Here is a 6,817-nt window from a genome sequence, read left to right as displayed (position 1 = left end):
AAATGATTTCTCTGTTTCACTCAGGACTAGTTCTTGCCACAGCAAACCTGTGTTGAGGGCAGGCTTATTCCCAGTTTCTCAATGTCTGCCCACCCCCACCCTCTTTCAACTTCCCAGTCAGCATCAACACACATACCTTTTCTTTCTGTTTGTTTCCCCACCCCCGGCTCCCTGACATCTGGCGGGGTCTGAGCCCTCAGTGGTGCCCTCGGCCTACTCAGGAGCCCCACCTCCTCTATCTCACAAAGGGCCTCCCACCTTGGGTACTCCATGCCCTGAACTTCTCCAGCTGCCAGAAACACTGGCTGTGAGAGCTTGAGAAGCTGTTGAATGTCATGGAGATTCAATTTCCTCCATCGTTGAACAGAAAATGTAGTATATCCTTCCACATGTCCTAGAAAAGATTAAACAAGACAATTGACATTAATATACAATGGTGTGCACAAGTATGGTGGTGCATGTGTGGAAATGTCCGAGTGCTTTGGCACTAGCTGGCAATGGCCAATGCCCAGAGTTCCCCAAAGTACCCCCCTTGGCCCTGGTTGCCCAGCCCCCCTCCTGGGACTCTTGCAGACCTCCCCATGGATCAGCAGCTATAGGTAATGCCTAGCACTATGGAGGGGCAGGGGGGGCTCCAAGACCCACCCAGTGCTATGACCCAGGTTTGTTCTCAATGGTTGTCCATGCTATGCTAGTTGTTAAAAATTTGTACTTTCTCCTGGAGACTAATAACCTTAAAAATAAAACTGCCAGTTATTTTACTAGCAAATACGGTTTTATTAAGGAATAGCAGAGAACTGCACTCTAGGACAGAGAAACTGCATCAAAACCATAGGTAAGTACAGGAAACAAAGCGGAGAAACGCTCTTTTATAGAGGAAGCTGGAAGTTGGAAGGGCTGTTTTAAACGACAAACCCATTGGAGTAAACTGCGAGTTTGAAGTATAGTGGCTTTCCATTGGCTGAGTTATAACTGTCTCTCATTGGCTGGGTTGTTGCCAAGGGAGGAAGAAAGCTTTCCTTCCTCTTGCTGGGGTAGTCAAGTAGTAGCCACATGCAAAATCCACCTTTTCCTATTGGATTAGCAATAGAGGAGGAATGGAAGGGTGTGAGAGCTACCCATGCTGAACCTCCTGACTCCATTTTAGTGAGATTTCCTTAATTCATTTTCACAAGACAATGCATTTGGATGTGCCTGTCTTGTAAGTTGTGGCATAGACCACATAATTGTAAGGTGAGCTAAGGTCCGGAGGGGTAACCCTTTAAACAGTGTGAATTGTTATCAATCCTTTGTTCCTCCAAGGAATGGAGGAAAGGATTTCTTAGGAACCTGGAGATAAGGTGAGAGGAGGGGGTTAAGGGCCTCGGATGGGGGAACAAATTCAGGCTACTTCCTCTACTTTGTCTGGAGTTCTGCTTATGCCCCATCAGTATTTTAAATGCCTTAGATTCAAAGTGCAATGGTCCCCAGAAGCAAGCATCCTCCATCAAGAAGAAAAGAAATGGCCACCACAGGTTGTCCTGCAGGGTCTCACTTGCCAGTGCCCTATACCGTGGACACCTAGACATGTAGGGTGGTAGGGATGAGCATCAGACTCAAGACGGGAAGCCTGATTCTTAAGACTCAACTCCACAATGACTTGCAGTGTGCTTCTGTGTGTGTGTGTGTGTGTGTGTGTGTGTGTGTGTGTGTGTATCTCGTAGATCAAACTGCCTGAGTTTCTTTAAGCCTCCATTGTTGCTCATCTGTGAAACATGGATTGTTACCTGCCTGGTGGACCTCACAGGCTGATGAACGATCAGAAGAGAGCTGGTGCACAAAAAGGCTTTATCAATTGTGAATTGCTCTTCTAACATATGGTGTTATGCTAACCCACTCCATTCAGAAAGAAGCAGAGCGGGGAGTGAGGAGAAGTGACTCAGGAAGCTCAAGACAGGAATGAGGGCTGAAGAGCTAGTCAGCAACCTAAAATAGAATCGTTTGCAGAGCCTGGGGCCAGACTGTGGGGCCAGGCCCGTCAGCAGCGGGCAGGGCAAAAACTCCCGGCTGGCAGGGACCCAGGCTACCTGCTCCCTCTGGTGTGCCTGTGGGGTCAGTGCCTGTAGCTGGAGATGGCTACCCGCAGGCCAGGTCAGTGCGGGCCACCGGCCACCGGCCCACAGGCAGGAAGTGGAGGGCAGGAATTCAGAGTGCAATCCCTGGGAATTCAAACAGCTCTCCCTCTCTGGGAGATGTCCCCTCCTTGCCAAATGCTGCCCTGGCCTCTTGCCCATATTCCCTACCAGCAAAATTAGTCTGCAAATGAAATCTACAAAGCACGTTGGCCCAGGAGACCACAGGGCCGGCCCATGTCCTCCGGCTCCAGGAGGGAAGCTGGCCCCTGCCCAGCCTGCCTCGGCCGAGCTCCAGCCGTTTGGTTCCAAGGCAGGTAACAGACACCTGTACCTGCAGGACTGAAGACGGAAGAACCACTGAGGGACTGGGGTCTGGAGGCAAGCTGGCCTGCTTGGGCGTAACTAGGCAGGGATTTGATGTTTCACAAACAAACACTGCTCCAAGGCATTCCTGCTGCTTGCTCTGGCCAAGGAAAGCAAGGTAATAGCTCAAGGAAGAGTGACCTCATCAGCAAAGCAGGCTCCCCAGTCTCTCACACAAACCCCATATCCCCAAACAACCCAGGAGACTGTTTGTCATGAAAAGTCCCAGAGTGGCCTGCCCTGTAGAGCGAGCAGGTGGCCAGTCTAGAAGTGGGCTGGGAGCAGGGAGGTAGCTTTTTTCCTGCTGTCTGGAGAAACCAACGTTTCAGGGCAGAGGCGTAGGGGATGGAGGCTGGGGGGTGGGGGTCATTTTCCACCTCAGGCTCCTCCCTCCTGCCACAACATGAACCAAAACAGGGCCAAAGCTATTTGTCATTTCAGCTCTCTCGGGGCCCCTGGCCAGGCTCTGAGCCATCAGCGTGCTGCCTCGGCAGCCTCGGGGGAGCCGGGTGCTGCCAGGACCATTCAGCCTGGTCCTGTTTCACTTCTCCCATCTGCTATTTTGTTCATCCTCAGGATGTGGGGAGAGGTGGAGATTGGGGAAAGAAGTAGGAAGTGGAGAGGGGAAGGGATGCCTGGATGCTCTGGCTATTTATTCTCTATTTCTCCAGCCTGAGGAGAGGAAGGGCAGAAAGCCATCCTGGCTTCAGAAACTGGAGAAAAACTCACTTGCAGTGAGTTGCCCGGGGCCATGTGCCATGCACTACCCGAAGCCACAGGCTAACGAGACATACCTTCCTCAGCCCTCCAGCACCGTGTGGTAGACTTCTTTACGTTAAGATAAATGCAGGTGTATTAGTAGGAGCAAACTCTTCCTGGGGTTTACCACATGCCAGGCACTGTGCTAAGTGCTTAAAGTGCCTGAGCTCATGCAATATTCCAACAGGGCTATAATCGAGTTCTTTCCTTTACTCTCTCTATTTACAGAGGCTAGAGAGTCCGTAGCATGTCTGAGGCCACACAGTTATGGGTGGCCGGCCTGGACATAAACCCCAGCAGTCTGACTCCAGAGCCCACTACACGTGGTTGTGCAATCTGTACAGTGCTGTCAGGGGCCTTACTAGGGACAAGGGCCACGTGCCCCGGCACAGGGGACTGCCCCCACACAACACACTTGCCTTGTGGCTTGCCTTGAAGGGGCATCTGCCCAGAAGAGGCAAAATTCACTCAAATATTTCAGTTAAAGCCCGAGGTGTCTTTGGATGTGTTATATCAAACAACAAGATACATTACATATATTATGTAAAATATGTAATATATATAATGCATTATTTTATATATAAGATAAAACCATATACATATATTCATTCTTCCTCTTGCTCTTGCCTGCCTCAACAGCTCAGCCCTAAGGTAGTCTGGCCCAGCAGAGCAAGCTAGGCCTCCGTGCAGGGTGAGAGGGCAGAACCACAGTGACCCACACAGAAGGCAGGCTGGATCCTTTTGAGATAAAGGACACCCCTGGGACAACTGGAGAAACTCAAGTGGGGTGTGCAGACAGATGGCAGTCAGGTACCCTTGTGAGTTTCCTGATTGGGTGGGTCTGTTGGGGTTTTAGAGGGGAATGTCCTTGTAGGGGGCACATGATGCCAGCAACTTACTCTTTTAAAATGTTTTTCATTACTAGTTTTACCTTTCGTTTACTTTTTTTTCTTTAGCTAAGACAGCAGAAGAGATGATTTGTGGGGCGCCTGGGTGGCTCAGTCGTTAAGCGTCTGCCTTCGGCTCAGGTCATGATCCCAGGGTCCTGGGATCGAGCCCTGCATCGGGCTCCCTGCTCGGCGGGGAGCCTGCTTCTCCCTCTCCCTCTGCCTGCCGCTCTGCCTACTTGTGCTCTCTCTCTCTCTCTGTCAAATAAATAAATAAAATCTTTAAAAAAAAAAAAAAAGAAGAGATGATTTGTTGTACACCTGTTACATTCAGCCACAAATGAAAACAGAATAAGTCTCAGAAGTCACAGGTCCAGGGCAAAGGACCAAAATGGACTGTTTTGGTGTAAGCAAGGTGGGTCTCTCAAAAGTGGATGGCTATTCTAGATCCACTGAATCAAGTTCTAGAAAGTAGGCATGTGATCCAACAATTTGTACCAGCACCCCTGGCCTCTGGCTTTCCTTATTTCTGCTATGGCTTCCATGAGTGCAAAAGCTAATGGTTTACTTGGACTCTGCCTTGTCTTTCTTCTTGTTCACTTCAACCTGAGCATTTGCTTCTTCCTCCACAAACCTCTCACGGCGCAGAGGTTTCCAAGAAGGTAGCGCTAAGGCCAATCCCTTTTTCATTTACTTTTAAAACAAACTAGTAATGCATACATATGCTCTCACGGTGAAAAAACATCAAGCAATACCAAAGTTATTCATTAAAACAATGAAAGCACCCTTCCTTCCCTTTCAATATCAGTGCCTTTTTCAGAAGCCACCGGTATTATCGAGGTGGTATCTTCGTAGAATGCAAATACGTAAGGGAGAGAACAGATCTTCAAGTTTTCTTGTCATCACAAGAAAACAAATTGTAACTATTTGAGGTGATAGATGTTAACTAAGCTTATCATGGTGACCATCTTGCAATGTATACATGTATCAGATCATTGTATTGTACACCTTAAATAAATACCATGTTACAAGTCAATTCTATCCCAATAAAACTGAAAAAAATAGCCAAGAAAAAAATAATTTAAAAAATTTGAATTCTTGGGATGCCTGGGTGGCTCAGTTGGTTAAGTGTCTGCCTTCGGCTCAGGTCATGATCCGAGAGTCCTGGGATCAAGTCCTGCATCAGGCTCCTTGCTTGGCGGGGAGTCTGTTTCTCCCTCTGCCTGCCATTCCCCCTGCTTGTGCTCGCTCTCTTTCGCTCTTTCTGACAAATAAATAAAATCTTTAAAAAAAAATTGAATTCTCACTATGAAAAAAGGAAAAGAAAAAAGAAATGTTAAACTTTCATTACATTGGTTGTTAAAGTCAAAAAAGGTTAATAAAATATACTTTGCTTTTGAAAAAAAACAAATATATAGGCAATTGACTTTTACATGGTACAGAGGAAAAAGGTTATTTGCACTGTGCTTTCAATTTCTCTGTAAGTTTGGGATTGTTTCAAAATGTCTAAAAATTAATAAGAAAACACACAGAAACCAAACATGAGCCTCAAAAGAAAATTTGCTCTTAGGTTGGAGACCTCCAGGGCATATCTCTATGGTCGCCTGCCATTAGAAGCACTAGAGTAAGGATTTGGGGGGAGTCTGGCCACACCCAGGCCACACTGTCCAGAAATACCAGGTGCTCTGTGCTCCCCAGGGAGTGGAGGGTTCCCTACTAGTGGGTATATGCTCCCTGGGTCGCTTCACGTGCTCCAGCCTCCACTTGGGAGTTTATAGCAGATAAGGTAACATAAGCAGCAGTGCCTTGGCCTTCAGGTTCTCACTGCCTAGACAATACACCCCTGCCTCCACAGCAAACAGCTCCCACAGCTCCTGCCTGCAGGGGCCTGCAGGGGCTCATCACAATTTATTGATCGCAATAGATAATCACTCTAAAGAAGAAATGGTCATTGTACTCTGAATTTCCTCTCCAAATGCAGGGACTTCTCTGGAATTAGTTAATACTGATGGAGAAAGGTCGTGGGAGGGAGGGAAGTATGAGAAAGTGCCAAGTCTAATGGTGGTAGCCTCAGCCTGGGACTGTCCTGGCTTTTAGAGCATCGTCCCTCTACAACTTCCGCACCATGAAGATGGCGCCTATCTGCTTCTCTGGGTTCAGGGCAAAGGACATGGATATTTTCCACATTTCTGATTATCTTTTCTGTTGAATAGTCTTTCATTTTAAGGACCAAGAGAAGGGTAGAAACTCCAGTGTTCCTGACCAGAACCACAGCTAATTTCCAGAGGGAGGAAATGCTGCCTGATGTTCCAGCCTATTACTCAGCAGGTGAGCTGATGGCCAAAGACAGTGGTTGTGGTTCCAGTGTCTGGGGCAACAGCACAAACAGTGCAGGGGTGTTCAGGTCAGTGCCCTGGCTCCCTCACATAAAATTCCTGCATCATGTGTGCTGAGAGTGGGCAGGGCACAGAATAAAATAGGTAGGCTTCTTGATGTGAGAACAGTTGCCCAGCATCGGAACATTTCTAGGGCCCTTACTTTGCCTAGAAATGCAGTGAGTAAAAAACCATGGACCTAATTCCTGCCCAAGTCATCTGCATAGGACCTCCAGAATGACAGCCCCTCCCTCACATGGAACTTGGATTTGTGACAGGGACATAAGAAGAACATCCTCCTCCACAATTTAATACTGCA

The 6,817-nt window shown here is 47.9% G+C and overlaps 1 long non-coding RNA gene across 1 annotated transcript in view; it reads right to left on the bottom strand.

The window, feature by feature from the left end:
* LOC114214722 (uncharacterized) overlaps positions 1-6,817 on the bottom strand; it is a 35,698-nt gene that overhangs the window by 8,731 nt on the left and 20,150 nt on the right. Inside the window, exon 2 of the long non-coding RNA XR_003610478.2 lies at positions 259-394. This is a non-coding gene — a long non-coding RNA (uncharacterized LOC114214722). The remainder of the gene's footprint in view (positions 1-258; positions 395-6,817) is intronic.

Source organism: Eumetopias jubatus, unplaced genomic scaffold, assembly GCF_037043125.1.
Source record: "Eumetopias jubatus isolate StellerSeaLion01/CBP00866 unplaced genomic scaffold, mEumJub1_p1.0 scaffold_4, whole genome shotgun sequence".
Classification (NCBI taxonomy): domain Eukaryota; kingdom Metazoa; phylum Chordata; class Mammalia; order Carnivora; family Otariidae; genus Eumetopias; species Eumetopias jubatus.
The sequence above is the reverse complement of the archived record's forward strand: the minus strand, read 5'-3'. Positions and strand labels throughout refer to the sequence as shown.